Genomic DNA, 24067 nt, shown 5'->3' on the forward strand with positions numbered 1-24067 from the left:
TGTTCAAAGTGTGACGCTTCTTTATAAAGGATATGACCACAGGATAGGAGGGAGGGATAGAGTTGTCTCGCCTTTAAGCCAGCAGTGGAGGTAGTGACAGTGCCAAACCAGGGGTGCTGAGTAGCTCACCTGGTAGAGCAGGTGCCCAGTGTTCAAAGGCTGTGTCCGTGCTGCTGCAGCTGCAGGTTCAGTTCCAACCTGCGACCCTTTGCTGCATGTCATCTCCTCTGTTCCCAAAATTAGGGACACCAATTGTACACCAAATTAACACCTGTGTAAAAGGGACAGCCGGCAGAACCGGACCATGGATGGGACAAGTATGGGGAGAATTCAAAAACAGCTAGCAGCAGTTAGCAGCTAACTCGAAGATTAAGAACAGTGGCTGAAAATGTCCGCAAATTTGGAAAACAAGTTCTTGGAACTCCTTACCCTCCGAGCAGAGGACGAGGTCAGCTGCCATATAAAGGCCCTGACACACCAAGCCGATGGTTGGCCGTCGACCAAAGTCGGGCCGTCGGTGAGTGTCTGTCACCCTAGTTTTTGCGGTGTGTCCTGCACCGTCGGCACTTTGGCGTTGGCGGCTGTTCAGTTGAATGGGCATGTTGAATCGGCGGCGGAGCTTGTCGGTGAGAGAGATCGCTACTGGGCTAACCAGTGCTTCCTCCTCAGGCTCCACTTCACTCAGCTGCCCCACAGACCCGCTGCTTCTTCACACTTTAACCTGAATAACAAACCGGAGCTAGCTGGGAGCGGCTAGCGGAGCATTAGCCGCAGCATGACCGGAGGGAAGTACAGCCAGTTAGCCTCCGCTAGTCTCTGAGCTAGCCCCGGCTCTCCGTTTGGATCCAACCGGAGCACCGAGCCCTGGTTTGTTATTCAGGTTAAAGTGGGAAGAAGCAGCGGGTTTATCGGGCAGCTGAGTGAAGTGGAGCCTGCGGAGGAAACACTGGGACCGTCTGGATGTAATAGTCCGTGGAGGTGCTGCGGTGCTCGGCTGCACAGATAGGAAACCCCTCGGCTGACAGGATGTACCACTCTCTCACTCCGCTCTCTCTCACGCAGGCGCAGAACGTACATGCTACTTGGCCGTCGGATGTAGTCCGTGTAGTGTGTTCAAATGCAGCTGACACAGGGCGACGTGAGGCGACGTAGACGACGCAGCAGTTGGCTTTCGTCGCCGCTAGTTCTTTGACAGGTACAGTAAATGATTGTTATTGACATGTTAATGCCATTGTTATTGTTTATAAAGTGCTGCTGACACGTATGTTATATGTCACACTAGAGGCTGATAACAGCACGGCGGTGCAGTGGTTAGCATTGGCACCTCACAGCAACAGGGCTCCTGGTTCAAACTCAGGGTGGAGGAGCCCTTCTGTGCTGATGTGAGCCGCTCATGTTTGTCTTCCTCCCACAGTCCAAAGACATGCAGGTCAGCTGGGTCAGCTTGGAATGGCTCCAGCACACCTACGACCCCTAACAGGGTGGACAGTTAAGGAAAATGAATGAATGAACTAGAGGCTGATGATATCGTGATGCACTTCGCGCCCCTTTTGCTTCCATGATACAGCACGTGTCTAAAATCACACACTGGAGCAGAATGATGCTGCTGTTGTTTCCTTCTGTGTAGAAATGCAAAGGCAGTGTAAAAAAGTGGCGTCATAGCGACCCTTTAGCGCCATCTCTGTGTAAAAAGGGCTAATGTTATGTTAGCACTGTTAGCTGCTAGTGTGTGCAGACAAATAACACGCCCTGAATTTAGCACTGAATCCCTTTAAAGTAACATTTGCGATGCAGGACTTTAGCTTGTAATCAGCGGTGTAGATAAACGCAGGTACACCCCTCTCTTTTCTGATGGTTTACAACACACTCACCCATCAGCCAAAACACACACCCTTGTTTTGAAAGGCCCATAAGGAGGCGCTCTCTCCCTCCCTCTGCTATAAAACATGAAACAGTTTCATCTGTTGTGAAAGGGACGCGCACTGATTAAGTCGTTTCCTAGATTTCATTACAGACGTCATTAGAAAAGTTGACGACAGCGTGTTATTTTCCTCTGGATCCTACTTGCTCCTCAGAGTTGCAGAGAAGTTTGGGTGCTAGTTTACGCTCCATTAACTGTAATTGAATCAACAAAAGTGATTACGTCCCCTGAATCTCCAGCAGCTGCCTCACTGACGAGGAAACACAGAGACTCATCAGTCGGCCATCATACAGCCTTTTATATGCAGGGTGGGTTCGAGCGCATTTTAAATCTGAATCCTTTCTTTTAGACTCATTTTCCAGCATTTGTCATTAAGTTATGTTAAAATTAAATCTCATAGATTCACTTTTGATCCGTTAACGACCCTGATTCCAAAAAAGTCAGGACACGTGAATAAAATCAGACTGCAGTGATCTGTAAATCTTTTTCGATCTATATTTAGATGAATACAGTAGAGACAAGATATTTAATGTTCAAACTAATAAACTTTTCAAAAAATAAATATACACTCATTCTGAATTAGGTGCCTGCAACATGTTAGAATAAAGTAGGGACAAGACAGGAGCATGTTTACTGCTGTGTGTTCACCTTGTCTTCTAACAACACTCACTAAGTGTTTGGATGGGTTAGGGTTTTTTCCCGTTCTTGCTTAATATACAACTTATATATGCTGTCGTATTTTGTGTTTTATAATGTTCCACACATGTTCAGTGGGAGTGTAAGGTTATAGTACAATACTGGAACTCAGTTGCAGAGAAAAACACCAAACACCAAAAACAGTTTTTCAGATCCAAATCTGTACTGAGGAGGTCAGGGGTCATACACGTGACGCCAGTCAGCGAAGGCAGAAAAATCTGTTTAGGGAAATCACACAAGAAGCAAAGTCCATAAATCCAAGCAGAGTCAAAAACCAGGGAATCAAACGTGAGGAAGAGGCTGGAGTGCATGAACACACTACGGCAACAACGACAAACTGGCAGCTGAGTGGGGAAACACTGGGCATTAGATAAACAGGGGTGCGTCCCAAGTCTCTTATTTTATACTGCTAACTCCTAACTCCTGACTTGAACCAGAAGTCATTCAAGGTCCGCCATCTTTAAGGCCGTCTCATGTCTCTTATTCCTGCCAGTAAGGAGTTAGCGTTAGGTGTTAGGAGGGATCTGTTAGGTGCGATGAGTAAGGTAACACGAGAGGTTCCTAACAGGAAGTCTTTTTCAGCTTGAGGCCCTGACGTATAAATACCCGCCCCCTGCGTCTGGCTCAGGGATCCCTCCTCAATTGTTCTTCCTAAGTTTTCTACCTTTTTTCCCCCGTTAAAGGTTTTTTTGGGGAGTTTTTCCTGATCAGCTGTGAGGGTCCAAAGGACAGAGGGATGTCGTATGCTGTAAAGCCCTGTGAGGCAAACTGTGATTTGTGATATTGGGCTTTATAAATCAAATTGATTGACTGAGGCAGACTGACAGGTCTGATATGTCTTATTCACTCAGCAGCTGACTTGTTGAATGATGGCGAGTGGATTTAATAATAGTGATAATAATGATGATAATAATAATGATAATGATGCTCATCACAGTGACAGTGGCAGGGCTACAGACCGTTCTTTAATTGCCACAAACTTCGGCAAATGGCTCAATAACAATGGTAATACATGCAAAGGTGTGTGACCAAAGTCATGACGAATATAATGGGACTTGGGATGTACGCCAAACGCTGGCTCCGTTATGCAGCAGATCCAGCTGTCGTGCCGTCATCAGAAAAGGACGTCGCTTTACGTGACGCTTCAGAGTAAGGCCGTCTCTTATCAGCAATCATCGCTCCTCACTCCTCACTCCTGACTCCTTAAATGTTTTCCTAAGTGGGAGGGACTAAACAGTTAGGTAAGGTGGCTAGGTTAGGTGGTTAGTAGTAATTTTAAGGGACTTGGGACGCACCCCAGGAGCTGATTACTGACTACACACAGCTGAGTGGAACAAGACACAGGTGAAACACAGGAGGTAATCAACAAAGGCAGAAAACACAATGAGAACACATTTCAAAATAAAACAGGAAGTGGACACAAACACATGAACATAAACGTGACAGACTATCACAGGGAGACAGGTGTGGACTGCAGACAGGTCAGTCTGGTACCTGCACTCTGTCACTATGAAGCCACGCTGTTGGAACATGTCTCGCTGGAATAAGCGGGGACGTCCCTGAAAAAGACGTCGTCTGGATGGCAGCATATGTTGCTCCGAAACCTGTATCAACCTTTCAGCATTTATGGAGCCTTCACAGATGTGAAGTTACGCCATGTTATGCCATGGGCACTAACACACCTCCGCACCATCACAGATGCTGGCTTTGAACTTTGAGCTGGTAACAATCTGGATGGTCCTTCTCCTCTTTAGCCCGGAGGACCCGACGTCCATGATGGACTCGTCCGACCACAACACACTTCCCACTTAGGGTGCATTCACACCAGGATAGTCCGGGGGGCTCGGGTCGATTGGGCGAGGAATGCCGAAAAATTTCACACCATCATTTGGTTCGGTTCACTTTCACACTGCACTTTTCAAAGCGGACCAAACTGCCTGGACAACGTCACGCAGTTACAACAGCTGCTTGTTGGGGGCAGTATTGCCCGAAACGACCACTGACCAGGAAGAAAAAAAGCATGAGGAAGAAAACAACCCGGCTCATGGATTGGCCAGGACCCAAAACGGAAATCCATCTTCAGCCGGCTTGGTCACCACAAAAACAACGGAGCAATGGGTTTTACTATGGTGTTCAAACCTAACTGTTTTTGCACAAGAAGCTGCCATATCTGGATAGTCCGTTTGCATTTCCGCACCATGGTTCACTTGCAATTGAACCGAGACCCCCAGTTTTCAAGTGCACCAGAGTTCAAATGAGCGTTCACATCACTTCAAACCAACCGAACTATCCATGGAAGCGGACCAGGGTTCGTTTAACACGGACCAAATAGCGCCAGTGTGAATGCGTCCTCAGTGTCATCAGATGAGCTCGGGCTCAGAGAAGTGGGCGGAGCCGTTTCTGAGAATTTTCGCTGGAGATGCGAGAAAAACAAAGTTTTCTCCTCATGAATTCGACGTGTTACATTGCGAGTAATTATGATCCTGTGAGGGGGTGAAGTGTTCCTTTAAGAAGCCACACACGCCCAATAAAAAGCTAATTGATTTCTCACTGTTGTTGCCTGGTGTTATTTTATTAGCAGAGTTAACAGGTTAAATAAAGGTGAGTCTCAGGCAGCAGAGCAGATGAACTGACTGATTCGTGTCAGAAGGTTAGTTAGGGCGGAATCTGTTTTGTTGGGAGAGAAACTTTGTTTAATGGAGTCGGAGGTTCTGCTTAATGTCCTGCAGCAATCAGCCGGTGACCGCAGGCCTCTGGAAAAGCCAATCGCTGCAGTTAATGAAGCCTGTTGTTGTGCAGCTGTAATGGTCCCAGCCTCGCACACACTCATTACGCCTGTCTGGATTCGCTCTCGTTTGGGAAATGGGTTTTGTCTTACTCATCAATTAACAGTGCTGGGAGCCTCTGGAGTTTAGAGGGGAGGAAATCAGGGAGTATAAACTTGTACATTAGAGACTTTTATTCTTTCACTTTAGTTTCCCAAAGTCAGTGAAGCCTGCAAGCATCAATTTATGACTTTCTGACCAGTAATATCGGCCATTTAGCGCTGGCCTCCATCCAAGTACTGCACACTGATACAGTTAATAAAAATGATGAATAAATCAAAAGTTATAAAGCAAATTATCAGAAAGGGAGAGTTTAATATTTTGGAAAATGTGCCGGCCTGGGCGAGAGTGAGATGAGATATCAGTCTCATGTCAGGACGTCAGTGATGGAGAGTAACTAAGTACATTTATTCAACTACTGCACTTAAGTAAAAGTACCTCAAAATTGTACTTGAGTATTTCCATTTAATGCTACTTAATACTTCTACTCCACTGAGTCTCAGAGGGAAATATTGTGCTTTTATCAGACTGGTATCGACAAAGAGAGGACTCAGAAAACACAAGGTCTTTACTGAAAGGTTGGTGCACAGAAAGAAAACAGCCCAAAAATACAAACAAAGGTTTCCAAAGAGTCAGGGGGCTTAAACAGAATACAAAAATGCAAAATTCAGATCAAACACACACGAGGAAGAGACGACGGGAACATGTGCTCAAACAACTGAGGACGCAGCACGTGGACTAAATACACAGGGGAGGAAGTAATGAGGGACAGGTGAGACCAATCAGGGCGGGGCAGGTAATCACACAGGAGGGAAACACACAGGGGGCAGGAAGTGAAGTCCCTGAAACGAGAGACAACGGTGAGTATCAAAATAAAACAGGAAATACTAACAAACACTGAAACAAGGAAAGCATTACCTCGATGGGTGTAGCAACTTTATTTTGAAACTTTGGTTACTTTGTAGATTCGGATTAATAATACAGCACTAGTCCATAGCCATTGGTAGCTGTGTCACCTTCTACCTATGCCAGTCCTCAATGCCTATGTGCAGTTTCACATAGATTGACCACGTCAGTGAGTAGAAATACGTGGAACAGACAGAATGACTGACTGACAGAATGACACACTGACAGTTTCCATGATTATGTACAGCATACCATACCATGACTTAGTCATACCAAACATTAGAAAACACCAACATTGGTCCACAGGGGGAGCCACAGCGATCGGTCGCATTTTAGCCATTTTGAAGCATTTTTCTGTTGTTATAGCGCCACCCAGTTGCCAATTAGAGTTAAATTTCTCCAGTCACCTTGAGGCGTCCTGTTCTACATATCTACCAAGTTTAGTAAAAATCCATATGGCGGTTAGGCCTAGATAAGAAATGAGCTCTCTAGCGCCCCCATTTTGTTTGATGGGGTCAATAATGGAGGGGTCCCCTCAGATTATGTGTGGTCATATGCCTACAAAGTTGTGTGGTGATGGGTGAAACCCTTGAGATGTTATACACCTTTATGTGATGACCCACGCCCTCCGCAATATTCATTGCCTTATAGAAGCTCAGTTTTAGTAAGTTTTCCAACTTTTGCCAAGAGGGAACTTTAGATATTGGTCCCTAGATTATGTTCACCCAGTTTCATGCAGATCGCTCAAACTTCCTAGGAAGAGATCCATTTGAAGTGTTTTTCAAAAAATTCAAAATGGTGGAAAATCTATATAAGTGGAAGTTATGGGTTCTTGAGGCAAATGTGTTCCTCATGAGGAGAGGCATCTCTGTGCAAAGTTTCATGTCTCTACCACATACGGGGCAGGAGATATGCCCATTCAAAGTTTGACATTTCAATGGGTTGCTATAGCGCCCCCCTTTGGCCAATTGATGTAATATTGCTTCATTGACATCCTCCCATGACCCTCTACCACTGTGCCAAATTTCACATGGATTGACCAAGTCAGTGAGGAGAAAAACGTGGAACACACACACACACACACACACACACACACAGAGTTTTCCTCATAGTAAGATATCACTAACAGATAAATGATGATGTATAATTATAAGGTGACACTCTGGGTGTAAACGCACAAACTACCCATCAGTATGTAAAGTAAAAAACGAGCTCCAGCTGCAACATTAAAGTGATGCGTACAATAATCTATCAGTGATTATAATCCAGTAATTCTGCATGATGAGTACTTCAGGTACTCTAAGTATATTTTGATACCAAAACTTTTGTGCTTTGAAAATAAGAATCTTTGTGTTTTCGTTACCTTAGAATGAGACATTTAACAAAAACACAAAGATTCTTGAAGTAAAACGTCTTCCAGCTCTGCAGGACTTGCTTAGCTTAGCGTAGCTTGGCATAAAGAGTGGCAGCAGGGGGACCAGCGAGCTCGGCTCCGTCCAGAGTTAGAAAACTCACCGACGCATCTGACGACCTGCGCCGCTGCTGAACAAGTCTGTAACTGAGTTATTGACATGAGAGTCACGTCATCAGCAGCTGATGGAGCTGTTAACTAAGTGCGTGAGGAGCATCTTAATACTGCAGCTGTGTCCACACACACACACACACACACACACACACACTGACTCTAGCATTGCGTTTAAACACCAAACATTACATTTACAAGATTTTTAAAATTTTAATGTGTCAGATTTTATTTCATTTTTTTTGGTACTGAACCATAATTAATTATTTAAAGGTAGGATCTGGAGGATTTTCAGACAAAACAAAATATAGACATATACAAATGAAATCCTTCTTAATCATCACCTATGGGCTTCTACTCATGTGTGGTGGTGACTCTGTTTGCAGAGCTCCTGCCCTTTAACTGTATTTTGATGTTTTTGTGAGCTCGGACCGCTTCTGGGCGGAGATTTCCCCAGCCGATGAGAGAGCGCAGGTGCCGTGCCTGAGCGTGTCCGAGCGTGCACCAGCGCGAGCCTTGCCTGAACCTCTTCTGTGAAGCTTTCTTCCGTACCTCCGGGCTCCGTACACCCGGGAGAGTGGAGCCTGATAGGAGGGGCCAAATTTGAATGTGTGTTTACAAACAGCAACTGGAAAATCCTCCAGACCCTACCTTTAATTATTTAATTATTAAATTACAACCTGTCTGATTATCTACAATACTGAATATGATATTATCACTGACAGAAATGAAGCAAAAAAAGCTATAAAAAATAAGACCCAAGTTGTAAATCAATCCTCATCTATGAACGTACATGAAATATTAAATGATGGACTTCAAATGTTTACCTATATCAACACACATATATATTATGTGTGAAGTATGCAGTGTGCTGTAGCAGGAGCAGGACTCACAGACTTTATAGTTTTTAAAGGGAAATTTCGGTTTATTTCAACCTGTCTCCTATCGTCCTAAATTTGTTTCAAGTGACTAGTGACATAGAAATAATAGTAATATATAATATACAATGACGAAGAGCTTCGTGAAATTGAAGAACGGAGGAGGAGAGAGAGAGAGGCGCAACAGGTAGAGGACGAGAGAGGAGGAATGGCTGCTGCAAGGCTGCGTAGCTCTGGAGATTGGTGGTGTACCTGTGAATGCTGTGCCCCAGTGCCCACAGAAGAGGAATGCCTCTGTTGCAAGGAATGGGAGCGGTTGCAGCCTTATTTTCAAGGTCTGGATGTGACCGAGGACGAGACACCTCCACCTGGAGTAGTATCCAGCTGGGCTTTATCTAGAGCTCGCCAGATATATTTCGGCCGCGCTTTGGAAAGCAGAGCTAAATGGTAAACAACAAACATGGCAGCACACCGGTAAGGTAAGACAACACGTTTACATGTGGTTTTCTATATGTTCTCTGACATTTATCCTAACGATATGAGGCGGTCTTTGTGGAAAAAAAGCTTGTTTAGTGGACTAACTTTGCACTTGAAGGTTGCCCGTTCACTTACGTTTTAACAGGTCTGACGCTACTATGCGCCCCGGCTGTATCTAGGCTAACGGCTAACATGCTAACTATTATTTTTACGTCACTAGTCACTTGAAATAAATTTAGGACGATAGGAGACAGGTTGAAATAAACCGAAATTTCCCTTTAAGCCTCTTTTGTTTTCTCCCAGTGTCTCTGTGTAGTGATGTGTTCTTGTCTGTGAGTGTTTTGTACCTTTTTGTCTCTGTGTCGTCACTTCTGTTTAGCTTGTTCTGATTATTTTGCCCCTTTGTGTTGTTGTTGTGAGTCTCTTTGTTTTTTGTTGTCTCTATCTGGTCATTTTATGTTGTTTTTTTTTGTTTTGCTTCTTTTTGTAGTCGTTGTGAGTCTCTGTGCCTCTTATTGATGTTGTTTTGTGTCTATTTGCGGTCATTTATACCTTTTTGTGTTTGTGCGCCCATAGTCACGAGTCTCTGTGTCTCTCTGCAGTAGTTTTGCATCTCGCTGTAGCTTTTTGTGTATTTTTGGGTCATTTTATAGCTTTTTGAGGTTGTTTTGCCCCTTTTTTAGTCATTGTGGGTCTTTCTGTGTCTCTTCGTAGCTCTTTTGCATCTCTGTGCAGTTGTTTTGGTCCCTTTGTGGTTGTGTTCTGTATCTTTAGGGGCATTTTATAGTTGTGAGTCTCTTTGTAGTTGTTTTGTGTCTCTGTGATAATTGTGAGTCTCTTGTTGTGTTAATTTGAGTGAAACAAAAACAAATGTACAAGTGTACAAAAACATGGTGTTCATTAGGTGCAGGGAGGGAGGAGGTACTGAAAATCACTAGGTGTCAGGGGTTACTGGTTATTTGGCTGTGTTCTGTGTTATGTTGTTTATTTTGTTGTGTGTGTGTGTGTAGGTCAATATTTATTGATTGATAAATAATTACTGTGGCATTCTTGAGATAACGAATTATCAAATGAACAGCATATTAACTTAACAAATAATAATGTACTGTATAATTATTAATATTATTATTGTTACTATTAATTACTAATGAATATTATAATATTAGTGGAGGTATATAGTAATGTATTTGTCACAAAAATATTGCGAGATTCATGAAGCTATTTAATAACACATAAAAAAGTCATTTTGTATAGATATATAACTTAATGTATGATGGACATGGAATATTATATTTTCTGTAATTCATGGATAAGAGGTGAGAGTATTCAAGTTTTGTTTCTTCTCGCTCCTTTTCAAACATGTGCATTTTTTCTCACTCTCTCTTTCATTTATTTATTTATTTCCTGTTCATTTGTTGCTATGCTTCTGTTATACTTGCTTTCCTTGGTTTTATATTATTTGCATATATTCGGAATAAACTTATCAAATCAAATCAAGACATTCTGCAGGTGAAGGTCAGGCCATGCAGTAATCACCTATAATAGTATATATACAGAGCTTTACCTGGATTTTTGTGTGGTAAATAAACAATATTTCAGATTTTTTTCCCATCAGACAGATTTTCTGCTGATGTTTTATTGTTGAATCAAAGTGAAGCAGATGAGACGGTTGAATTCAGAGTGAACTCCAGTAACATGAGTGGAGTCTGCAGAGGGCTGTGTTCAGTCACAGGGAGGAAAAGTGACTCCGTCCTTATTGATATTCACCCAACATTTAAGCCACACTTGATGAGCCATTTGCGGACATAAAATGTCCCATTTAACCTGCGGCTCATTAAAAGTTCATGTGTTCCCTTCACAGCCCCGCAGGAACCAGCTTTAAATATTCATGACACACTCACCTCCACCAACCCACACTCTGTCCTTGTTTGGCTCCAGTTTCCTGCTCCTCGTCTGCTTTGTGTTTTCATTTCAGTCCTGTCTGTCTGTTTGTCTCTCTGTCTCTCTGTCTCTCTGTCTGTCTGATGTGTTTGAAACCAACAAGTTGCAGATTCAAACTGCTGGCTGGTGAAGGGAGTTTTTCTTTTTTTGTTGTATAGTATTTTTTAAGACATGATCTGTTTCAGTTTTGTTTCTTCTTAGTTGCTTCGAGGGATCAGTGAACAGTCATACAAACAAATAAAAACCAAAAACTCACAGAGCTGTGTTGGTACACAGGAACGATACAGGAAGTCGAGTTTAAGGTACAGATCTGTGAGTCTGAAGGTTGATCAAACACCAGCACTCTGCACGGGTTTAAAACAGGATTTTTCTGCTCTGGAAAACTTCAACAAGTCCTTCACATTAAATGACATAATATATCATTTACCCATGACCTTAAGACCGGGACATGCAGGTGTTTTCTGTCAGGACTGTGACATCATTTGTTGAATCAGTTGAAAAATAAGTCAGTTTTCTGTGTTTGTGTCTCTGAAAAAGTGGTATAACCACAGTGTAAAAATACTCTGCTGACACCTGTGTCTTGAACACACTGCAAAGACTAATGGCCATCTAGCGTGTACGCTCAGCGTCTGCATGAGAGGAAATAACGCGCTATAGAAACAGAGCGCAATGCGTAATACTCTTAAAACCATGCTGACCAGAGGGGAAAACTACGAGCGCCACAGTGCAGCCAAGGACTTAAACTAACAAAATGCCTGTAGCTAGCTGAAACATTAGATGTCAGCATGTCAAAGGATTATTTTAGCATCTTGTGTCCACCAGAGGAAAAGTTACACTGACAAACTTCAGTTTGTTGGTTTATCTCAGTGTCTGTTGCTTAAACTGGAGAAATGATCCCACTGAAAGGCCTGAAGTGACCAGAACCACAACTTGTTCCAATCAACAGGTAAAACCTTCAACAGAGATTAAAACCATGCAAAGCTTAGTTAGGTTCAGCCTCCACAGTCAGTCTGCCCAAATGAGCAAAATGCTTGCTGCACGTAGACGTACTGAGTGTCAGGATCTCACAGTGTTTCGCATCTTCACGTCTTATCGCTGAAAAGCTCTGTTTTCATTTCTGAAGCTTCGTCACATATTGACGTTTGGTCGTGGACTCTCCACGTCAACATTAGATGTGCACGTTACCCTGGGTGTGCTGGTTGTTTAGGCAACAAAAGCACATGGCTAGGTTTTGGAAAAAAAGAACAGGCTTTGGCTTTACAATCTGACGGGACGCAAACACCAGCCTCCTGGGTGATGTCACCGCCCCCCCATGACCCTAGTTGGACTTTTGCCGCCTTAACTTTGCTTCTTCTTCTTCTTCCCCCCTGATCCTGCTGGCTGCTGCTGTAGTGGTGACTGACCGTGTATCTTGCAGACATGAAAGACTTTTTTTGTCTGACGCCAGACGTCACTGACCAAGCACTAGTCTCGCCACCAGACAATCAGAGATCTCCGCCTTCTGATAGTCTGGGGACACTCCTTTCTAAAGTGTGTTTAACACACCGGCAAAAACAGCCAGCAACAAAGCAACGCCTCTTGCATTTTTGAAAAGGACACGCCCTCCCAGAAATGTGCGCTCCCCCTTTTCTCGTCTGCAAGGACACAAACACACAGAGAGCTTGAAAATGGATGCTGAGAGATTTAACTCCGTTTTATCAAATGTGTGCTCAGTCCACAAGATTGTGGAAATGAAGGACTTACAGCGACTTTGTTTAAAACTTTTAACGCAGTCGGACTATGTTTACGAGCACAAGAGTTCAGCGAGCCACCGAAGGACCGCCCTGCAGATTTACTATTGGTTCTGCAACGTAGGGAGTTTTTTTAAACTCTGAAATTGTATCCGCCCATCTAAACACAAAATCAGGGAGAAAGTCATCAGTCTTTAGTTAAGCAAAGCGTCTAAAGACTGACTTGTGAGTCTAACCAAGCGCTGCTATTTGACAACTGTGTGATCAAAGAACAAGAGCACAAACAATTACGAACCGTTGTTGTTTTGATCTCACTCTCTCTTGACTTTAGTTGTTTGCGCTCCTCACTTCTGTTTCTCCACCATCTCCGCCACCGATTCAACGTATGAATCGCCAATAAAAAGCAGACAGGGGCCGACTCGTGCCATCAGTGCAGGACACACTGCAAAACCAAGGTGATAGACACTCCCGATAAGTAAAAGCCCTGTAACTAATATCTTATTGAAGTAAAAATACAAAAGTATTAGCATCAAAATATATTTAAACTATTTAAACTAAAAGTACTCATTAGCATTTGGTCAGTTTCAGAATAATTCACATTATATTATTGGATCATAATCATTGATACAATAATAGGTTCATGACTTTAGTGCTGCAGCAGGTGAAGGTGGAGTTCATTTTAATGTATCTATATATTCTACATATATTACTTTATACTCTGCCGGGTAGTTTGTGAATAAATGAAGTGTTATTAATATACATACATAACACATCCTCATTTGTGTTGTTAATCTGAATCTGCAAAGTGACTTAAGTTAGAAATAAAAGTACAACACTGACCTCTGAGATGTTGTCGGGTGGAAGTATAAAGCAGCAGGAAATGGAAATACTCAAGTAAAGAACAATCAGTACTTGAGTACATGTACTTAGTTACTTTCCTCTGCTGGCGACAGCTTGGAGCGAGACGTCTTGCAGTGTGTCAGAGATCTGTCGTCAAACCTCAATCTGCCTTCTGCTGAGAGGACAGACGCTGACACACACACACACACACACACACACACATGCAAATATATGCACCGCCACATGTTGTTTTTGCACATGTATATAAGTAATGCATTCATAAACACACACACACACACTTTAGAGACAGTGTGTGCTTTATAAGAATCGTGTTGATAATTAATTTTTCCAAAATGTCGTCACAATATTCACAAACTGTAATTATTGAAAACCCTGATTTAAAGAGACGACACACGTCATGTTTGACATGAGCGTCATTTTATGTTTTAATAAAACTTGACACACTTAAAGCATAATGCAGAAATTATTCAGTGACGATCATTTTATTTGTATAAAGTGTCATATACAACATTCATTACACATTTCTACAGAGAAATAGGTGACAGTGTATGAGCGTATGGAGCCTGTAGATCTAAACACCAGAGAACAGTTAAAAGTGCGTCGGTGCTTGACAGCACAGCAGCATGAAGGTACTGTAATGCTGCTGCAGCTCCTCACTGCCTCTGCAGGGGGCGCTGTGGCTCCAGGCAGTGCGTTGCCGTCCCAACATCCTCTCTGTCTGTGACAGAGGAGTGAAGTCTGTGACATCACATTTCAGTGGAGTTTCTCAGGAAAAACAGTGTTTACCCTGAGAGAGGAAGTGACCTCTAAAACTCATCCAGGCTCTTCTCAGTTTTACATTTTTGCATCTCAGGTGTTTGACTGCAGCTTTCATTCAGAGCTCAGTTTGAGAAGTGCTTCAGGAAGGAGTCAGATCAAATGTCTGAGACTGTGTGGTGTATTAGAACTGGAACAATGTGGGAATGCATTTGTTAGATTTCTTTTAGAGGGTCAAATTAATAAAGTGTTGAAGGTTGAAGAAGCTCGGTGACAGTGATGATTCATAGGGTTAGTTGTACCGTCGACTCGTCTCTTTAACTGTCTGAAAATCACCTCTCCTTTGTGGAGCAGTTTAAGGTCAGGGGGTCGAGGTATCAGTGGATTCTTCGTGATTCATTTGTAATTAAAAACAAACCAAACCAAAATTCAACATGAAAAAAGTAAAAAACTGAGTCTTTTTTCTTTTTTGTTACAGAATCAATAAAAACAAAAACAATCCAAAGCGGAAATAAAACAAGTTTGCAGACGACACATTTCTCTGCAATTGAAATAAATTGCCAGTTGTCTACCTGGAAGTGATCGCTGTTATTCGATCAATATTTGCACTTCCTTCCATTTTGTATTACAACTGCTGCAAAACAACATCCAACAACAAAAGTTTTATCTGTGTTATCTTTTTGGACAGAGCCGGGCTAGCTGCATGTAATAACAGATCTGGATACAGCGTTGATTCAGCGTCAAAAGCAAGACCTCGTTCATTCCTGTGAAAGTTGCTCAGTTGCTCATGAAGCCAATAAAGCTTTATTCCCGCAGTATGAAATTACATGGATTATTGGCACTGCTTCCACAGAGTGAGCGCACTAGAGTCTGGTTTGCTGCCCAGCTAACCAGAATGGGGATGACATGATTTAGTCTTCTAGATTTTCCAAATGTTATTGGACTGAATGAATGAAATCCAGATAATGAAATGAGTCATTTGGGTTGTGATGCTAAAAAAACATATCCACTGATTTACAGATGTCTCTGTCATCACGTTAATTTATGGGAAAAGTCTTTAGTAAGGACATCAGTTGTTGAAAACCAGCGCTTGGTCAGTGACTTCTGGCCTCAGACACTGATGATAAAAACCGTCCTTTCAGGTCACCATGACACACAGCTGGTTGCTGTTATTGTTTAACGGTGCAAGGCAGTGTCAAGGAGAAATGTAACGAGACAACAACGAAAGTTAAGGTGACATAAGTCCGAGTAGAGTGGGAGGGCTGGTGGATGGGTCCAGCTACCACGGACTTTCAACCAGGAGGCTGGTGTTCACCTCCCATATCAGTTTAAAGCCAAACCGTGTTCTCAACCACGTGCATTTGTTGTTAAAGACAAAAAATGTCAGTTGGCGGTGTTGTACTAATGTACTGCTTTTATTTTGAAAGAGACTGTATGCAAACTGTTTCCTGTGAAAACAGAAGTGTATGTTGAAAACAGACAATGCATGTAACAGGCTGAAGTTGACACGGCGTCCCAGAAGGTCAACAACCAACACACCCAGGGTACCTTGGACGTCATATGTGGACGTGGAAAGTCCATGACCAAACGTGGACATGTGACGAGGTCACAGTGGAGAATTTGTAATTCCATGTTTTGGCCATCGCTAAAATTGGCTTCAAAGCCCAGTGCACTTCCTGGGGGCCTGGCTTCTTTATGCTAAGCTAAGCTAATCACATCCTGCCTCCAAAATATTAAACTATTCCTTTAAAGCTCTCAGAACTTTTATTTCATCAGTGTGTTTATGAGATTATTTCTGCCTTCACAGCAGTTTTTATTTTGAGTCAAGCATTCAGAAATATAATAGCCTACATATTCATTCATCTTCTTTAATGTAATTCAATCTCTCATTTATCCTCTCATGAGGTCATGTGGGGAAATTCTCAGATGATGAAAGCCTTTGTCCTCTTTTTCCTCTCGCTCTCTCTGTTTCCTGTTTACATGGTGGAGAGCTGACCAGCGCCCAGCGAGAGGGAAACTGTGATGATGCAATCTGACCTCCGTGACTCTCTGTCTCTGTGACACGCTCTCTCCCTCGCTCATTCACTCTGTTTTTTTCATATACCCCTCCTTCCTGTTTATGCTCTGAATTCAGCAACGGCATCAAGAGATAGATGGGAGGACACAGGGAGAGCTTGTGCTTTCTGCTTCTTCCTTTATTGATGTTGTTTGACTCTGAGGTCACACACACACACACACACACACACACACACACACACACACACACAAAGTGGAAGTGATGCTTTGCAGCCAAATGCATTTGGACGTGTGTCTTCTGGTTGTAAATCTAATGTGGCTCCTGGGGAATCTGAGAGCATCATCCAAAACCTCTGTCATCCAACATGTCTGCTGGAGAGAGGCATCACCTCTTAACCAACTGCATGTATCATCACATTTGTCATCACCACTACGCGCTTCATCACGGCTGCCTGAGAGGCACAACTGAGGGCAGGAAATCCCCAGACAAACACAAACAAGGCTGTTAAACAAGCAGCCGCTCTGTCAGAAATGGCTCCTCTTTATTCTCTCAAACTCTGACAAAGTGAAAGGCATCTTTTCAAATTATAACTCGTAAAAACCCAGCGATGGCAGCGTCAGCAGCCAGAATTGGGACCTTTGTTTGACCTGATTCTGGGGTGTAATTCTTGCTGAGTCTTGGCCAAGTTGGGCAACCGGACACGGCCCGTCCAATTTCTTCTGGCGTGCTGAGATTGGGCCGATGCTGGGCCAGGTCTTTTCTGACAAAGGCCCAGTGATGGCAGTGTCAGCAGCCGGAATCAGTACAGCATATTTGGTCTGATTCTGGTGCACCATCATGCCAAGTCTTATGGCCGGTATACACTGTGCGATTTTGGGCTGTCCCAGACAAAAGATGGCCATCATGGGAGAAACGTGGCGATATCTTTGGTCGTGGCTCTAAAACGGTGGTCTTACATCGCACAGTGAGACAGGTTCAAGGACAGCCGTTGGCTACATCTTGCGACCAAAGATAACCTGAAATAAAATTCTGACGGTGTCAGAAATTTAGGATGACTATCTGACAGTGTGACAGCTGCTACGACCTACGTCTACTAATCAACCAATAGAAATGCAGCACGAAATGACGCAATGGTCACCGCGAAACCGGCGCTAAACCCAAACAAATGATCGCTTGGCCTGGAGGTAAAACGAACAAAAAGAAGTGTGTGGAACTCCCAGAAAGAGGAAAGTTTGGTGGAGCTGTGGCAGCAGAAGCCTTGTTGATTTGATGTTTCTATCTATCTTTGATGCTGCTATCATGACCGCCAGAAAAAAGACGCTGCATGGAAGGAAATTGTGGAGCAACTGCAATTTCCAGGTGAGCAAGCTACCTATGGTGGTGCAGATGGATGACGTACGCTGACGCGGTGCACGCTGATGACGTTGCATATTGACGTACATTGTAACGTGCGATTGAGTAGTAAACGGCCATCGTACAATCTGCACACATCAAACTTGACATCGTACCAAAGTTTATTAGATCCACGTCTCACAGTGTGTCATGCAATGGTCTTATAAGATTGCTAAAATCGCACAGTGTATAGAGGGCATTAGCTGAGTCAGGCAACTGGACATGGCCTGACTAATTTCTTCTGGCATGCCGAGTTTGGGCCAGTGCTGGACCAGGTCAATTTGGCTACCTGGGAATATTCATTTTGCACATCTTACAGACATTTGCACATTGTACGTGTGCAAATGTTTTAAGGGACTATGTTTTGCTTATGTTGTGCTGTGGTTTTGTTCATGTGCTGCTGTGACATGGGAATTTCAAACAATCTGTAAGTGTGTCTGTCTGTGTTAAAGGTGTTCTGTGGTGTTGGTTTAAATACACTGTTATTCACCAAAAGTGTTAAAAACGCTAATAGCCTTGACTCTTAACATGGGGGTCTATGCGGACTGACTCGCTCTTGGAGCCAGCCTCAAGTGGACATTAGAGGAACTGCAGTTTTTGGCACGCCCATGTTGGCTTCATTTTTCAGCCCCGGAGGTTACTGCTTGTTGTAGATCTTTGAGTTGAGATGTTTGTCCCAGCAGGTGTGCCAGCGCAACACAACTATTTGACCAACAACTGGTCAAATAGTGATGCCTGGTCAGTGGCCCCGCCCCTGTGTCTTCTCAAAATAAACTTAAATGTAGGCGTCAGTTTCTGCTTGTTAAATGCATACAGTCTTTTTTCTAAATCAACTAAGAACATAGGTAAAAAATGGGGTTTATCCACCATATTCCTATCCCCCATGATGCCTTGCGTGAGTTATAGGTGCAACTTCTGGTGCTGAACCGAAACTGGCATTTTCCCCTGGTAACAGTTAGCTTACGATACGCACCTCATTTTAGTGATTAGGAATAAAACATACGGAACACACCGCCTGTTACACCTCAGGCGAGAGTATCTATGTTTCCCGGGTTCTATGATCCTCGCTCAACCAAGCGGGAAACATAGAACCCTTTTTGGTTGAGCGGGAAACATAGAACCCGGGAAACATAGGGATGACCCCAACCAAGCACGTTAGCGATTAGCTCCTCTTGCAATGTTAACATGTTAATCCAACAGAGCCACAGCTAGCTTACGGTAAACATCCCTTCCTTCTAAATGATGCTTTATGATTTCTTACGACTCATAAACAAACACTAACAATTTGGCGAACATTTAACATAATTCAGTCTAAATTTCAGCTCCATGTAAAGTGAATAAACGTGATGTTTCCAAGCTAATGCTCTGCTTGTCTGCCTTCATGAGGCAGTTTACACATTTTTATAACTGCTGGTGTATTAAATCAGAGTTCCACTGAGTGAAACGTAATGCTGAATTTAGCATCAGACGTCAGTAATACCGCCGCTAAAGGGTGCCTTGGTGTGTGAAGATGAAAGCCACTGGCCAGGCGTGAAATGTAATCACTTCATCTTCACATTTACAAGTTTAGTTTGGTTGTCCAAATTCAAACCCTTAAATTTAGATTCTCCAAGTCTGAAAGTTGAACTTGGCATGTTTTGTATTGAGGAACGTCTCTACATTTATTTTCTGTAATCTGTTACTTGTTGTTCAAAGGTATTATATCAGGATAAACCTGAGATTTACGAGCGGTCTCGAACATGTCACGGCAATCAGCAGCTGTGTTTATTTTCCAAAAAGCATGGAAGAGGAGAAGAGGCTTCATGTGAAAGACTTTCCCTGTTTGATGTCTTTATCTGAGATGTCCCGCTGAGCTTTGAAGTTTCTGCAGCCATGTTTGTTTTACAAATGAGCCAGCTGAACCTCTTCACCCTGCAGCAGCGGACCTCTCCTCCTCCTCTTCCCCCTCCTCCTCTTCCTCCTCCACCTCCTCCCTCTCCTCTCTGTGTTTTCCACATTTTCTTCAGAGAGGAAGTGGCGTGTTGCATCGTCCTGACAGCACAGACAGCTTCGTGTTACACTGAGACCTGTTTCTGTTATTTAGTCCAGCACAGTTAAATCAAAGAGGAGAGACTGGATATTAAAACACCACATTACAATTCAGCAGAAACACAAACTGCAGCCTCCATAATGATCTCACTGTTGAATCAACACAAACTGAACATTATAACCGTCATGACAAGGATCAGTTTATTCCAGGACTGTTGTCTGCATCAGTTTTAGCTGGTGTACCTAATAAACCGGCAATTGACTGCGATCAATTCGACATCAGATGCAAAGATGAAAAGATGCAATTTCATCATGTATTTATTTATTGCAGGTGGTGATGATGAGAGATGTACACAAACTGACTATATTCTAAATACAGAAGAGGAAAAACTGAATCTAAGTAATGACAATAAATTCCAAGTTTCCAAAGATAAAGAAAATGTGCTTGGAGATACCTCAAGACGAAGGAGGATTGAGCCTCCTCAGTTTACGTTGCTGTAATTGGGGAGCAAGTTGTTCTCACGTTGATGTTCTGGGTCTCTGCATTACAAGAAAACATGGACTCAATCAGTAAAGTGTCTTTGATATTCACGGCGCTCAGTAAAACCTGCAGCAGTTTTGCCCCCACTTTCACCAAATCTGCAACGTGCAAACTGCAACTTCAGATAATTTCCTGTCATATTAATTTTGACACAGTTAACTAATCAAAAGAAATGCTGTATTTGTGACTCATGTTTCAGCACACAAGAGAAGTGATGATGCCTGGTATTCAACATTGGTTCCAAGTGCATATTCCAAACTACTGGACAGACAAAATTAACCTTTCCTACGGCTACAGGTGGTTTCTATCAGGTTTATATCCATCCATAAAGAAATGCACTTCCTTGCATTAACCGCTAGAGAAATCATCTGTGTGTTTACAGACACTGGTCACATACTTAAATGCATACTAGGCGTTCGGCTTCTTGTTTTTAGTTGAGAAGATTGCTGAAAATGTCTTTTAATATGTGTTTTAGAGCTTAGATCGGGCCCAAAAAATTCAGCCTGACCCGGCCTGAGCCCGTGCATGTTATGTCCGGGACCGGCCCGGCCCGTCCAATCAACTGTAATTATGGGCCCGAGCCTGATTTAAACCCGACATTTTTCAATAAGTTGGTTGTTATAATTAATGCTAAGGACACACCGAGTGCGTTAGTGCCGCAGAAGTCCTGCGAATGTACTCACAGGCGCTTGATTGTCCACACAGGCAGTGCATTTCTCCTGCGCTCTCTGCGCCGGTTAAACATCAACTCCACTCGTCTGTTCCCATCAGTACTCGTTTTTTCACTTCAACAGGTCATTTTAAACATGGGTAAGGCCATATTTTAATCATTTTTTATGACATAATAAGTTGATGACAATTTGTCATTGCATGTCCATGTATTGAGCGTGTTGGGTAAACACGAATGAATAGGGCGTATTTTTTGGAGGCACGGAAAGCCACTGTCCCTCCCACTTATCTCTACCACCCCCCTCTCTCATATCTGACTCTCTCTCTCTCTCTCTCTCTCTCTCTCATATCTGACCAGGCCCGGCCTGGGCCCGTCGGAGGGGTGGGGGGTCCCAGTCCGACCTGGCTTGGGCCCGCAGGCTGGGTCGGGCAGAGAATGTAAGCTCTAATGTGTTTTAATCACTTGTGCCCTCTACTGGCTGGTTAAAGAGGAGTGAGGAGTTAGCTGCACTAAACTTATAAGACTGCTAAAATCTCACAGTCTGTAGGAGGCTTAATGCCAACGTCAACAGAATACTGACGGCAGATGATGTTGATATTCTGTTTGTTTTAAGTTGTGTTGTGAATTCTCGTTATGTTTCCCTCAAATGTGTGTTGGCTGTTTTAAATTAGTTGTATATAATAAATGTATTTTCTGTGGTGACAGGGTTGTTGCAGGTGACACAGGCCCCAAATACACTTGTCATTTAAAGTACACTCACCGGCCTCTTTATTAGGTACACCTGCTCAATTTCTCATAAATGCAAAAAGCTAATCAGCCAATCAGGTGTCAGCAGCTCATTAACATTTAGTCATGTAGACATGGTGAAGACGAGCTGCTGAAGTTCAAACGGAGCATCAGAATGATGAAGAAAGGTGATTGAGGTGACTTTGAACGTGGCATGGTTGTTGATGCCAGAGGTCAGAGGAGAATGGCCAGACTGGTTCAAGATGATAGAAAGGCAACAGGAAGTCAAATAAGCACTGGTTCCAACCAAGGTGTGCAGAAGAGCATCTCTGAAGCAACAACACCTTGTCCAACCTTGAAGCAGATGGGCTACAGCAGCAGAAGACCACACCAGGTGCCACTCCTGTCAGCTAACAACAGGAAACTGAGGCTACAATTCACCAAAACTGGACAATAGAAGATTGGAAAAACCACATTCAGATGGAAGCATGGATCCATCCTGCCTTGTATCAACGCTTCAGGCTGCTGCTGCTGGTGTAATGGTGTGGGGGAGATTTTCTTAGTACCAACTGAGCATGGTTTAAACACCACAGCCTACCTGAGTATTGTTGCTGAGCGTGTCCATCCCTTTATGACCACAGTGTACCCATCTTCTGATGGCTACTTCCAGCAGGATAACGCACCATGTCACAAAGCTCACATCATCTCAAACATGACAATGAGTTCACTGTACTCCAATGGCCTCCACAGTCACCACATCTCAGTCCAATAGAGCACCTTTGGGATGTGCTGGAACGGGAGATTCTCATCATGGACCAACTGTGTGATGTCATCATGTCAATATGGACCAACATCTCTGAGGAATGTTTCCAGCACCTTGTTGAATCTGTGACACCAAGAATTAAAAAGGTACTAGCAAGGTGTACCTAATAAAGTGGCTGCTGAGTGTGTATCCATGTCTCCAGGACAACATTCAGATGTGATTATCTACATGTAACCACATGCATGCGTCTCCACCAGCCACATTACAAACGTGATTGCAATCCATTTTGGTCTTTTCAGATTACATGCAGTCAGAGTCAGTACGTGTCCAGCTGAGAGGAAGGTTTAAAACACCAGAAAAAGGAAACTTGTGCGATTCAGATTACAACAGTTCATACATGTAGATACCCACATGGATAACTCATGTATGGAATATGAGCATCACTAAAGCTTTACTTTTCTCCTCCCTCAGCTGCACAGATTATTCGTCACTGATCAGATAAATGCTTCAGCAAGTGTTGAGATCACTGAGCTGCTGCGTCTCAGACTGAGCAGCTGGACTGCAGTCTGAATCAAATGTGTCTTGGTTCACACTTTGACTCATTAAGTGTAAAAAAAGGTGAGATAAAAGGCAGGCAAATGTGATTCAGGCAGAAAGTTGTAGAAACAAAGAGAGCAGCAGCAAACTGACGTCTACACACACACACACAGAGGGTGGTGATTGGCAAACAGGAAACAGCTGAGACAGTCAGGTGTGTGATCAGGTAGGTGACCCAAAGACTCCCTGAGGACACCGAGAGGACAGAGGAGGACATGCTGCAGGCCGTCAGATGTCAGCAGAGTTTAAACTGCAGCGTGTGGATTAAAGTCTGGACAGCAGCTCTCACAGATACACAGTGTTATGATCTGTTTGCTCTCTGGGGAAACAAACTCACCCGCTGGTCCTTGAATGCATCGTTCCAACAGTTTGTCCCTCTCCTCTGATGTTTGATGCTCTGCAGCTGATGTAACCTGCTGCAGACTGTGGACATGAATCTGTCAGCACACGCAGCCCCTCCTCCACCCTGCCGGACCTCCTCCACCCTGCCGGACCTCCTCCACCCTGCTGGACCCCTCCTCTGTTTGTCCCCACAGTTTGATGTGTTGTTAGGTGGGACCTCAGACTTCAGTGTTTCCCTCTGTGGGATTTATGAGGAGCGCTGATTAACTGTGACACCATAGTTTCATTGTTTTGTTATTGGACTGGAACATCTGATGGAACAAATCCCTCCTTTATTATACGGTTCTGTTTTTGTTTTATTTTATAGTCCTGTTGTATTGTGTTGCATTAAATTGCGCAAATGTTCCTGTTATGAAAGTTTCTTTTTAAAGGAGAAAAGCTGAGTTAAAATGGACGATGGGAATACTTCACTATGAGC

At 43.4% G+C, this 24067-nt stretch overlaps 1 long non-coding RNA gene across 1 annotated transcript; it reads right to left on the reverse strand.

Moving 5' to 3' along the window:
• Positions 1-19734: 19734 nt before the first annotated feature.
• On the reverse strand, positions 19735-23689 carry LOC117254981 (uncharacterized). Its single transcript, XR_004501523.2, has 3 exons — positions 23585-23689; positions 20406-20490; positions 19735-19953 (listed from the first exon to the last, which is right to left on the reverse strand). It is a non-coding gene; the product is annotated as an uncharacterized LOC117254981 (long non-coding RNA).
• Positions 23690-24067: the final 378 nt, after the last annotated feature.

Source organism: Epinephelus lanceolatus, chromosome 3 (assembly GCF_041903045.1).
Source record: "Epinephelus lanceolatus isolate andai-2023 chromosome 3, ASM4190304v1, whole genome shotgun sequence".
NCBI lineage: Eukaryota > Metazoa > Chordata > Actinopteri > Perciformes > Serranidae > Epinephelus > Epinephelus lanceolatus.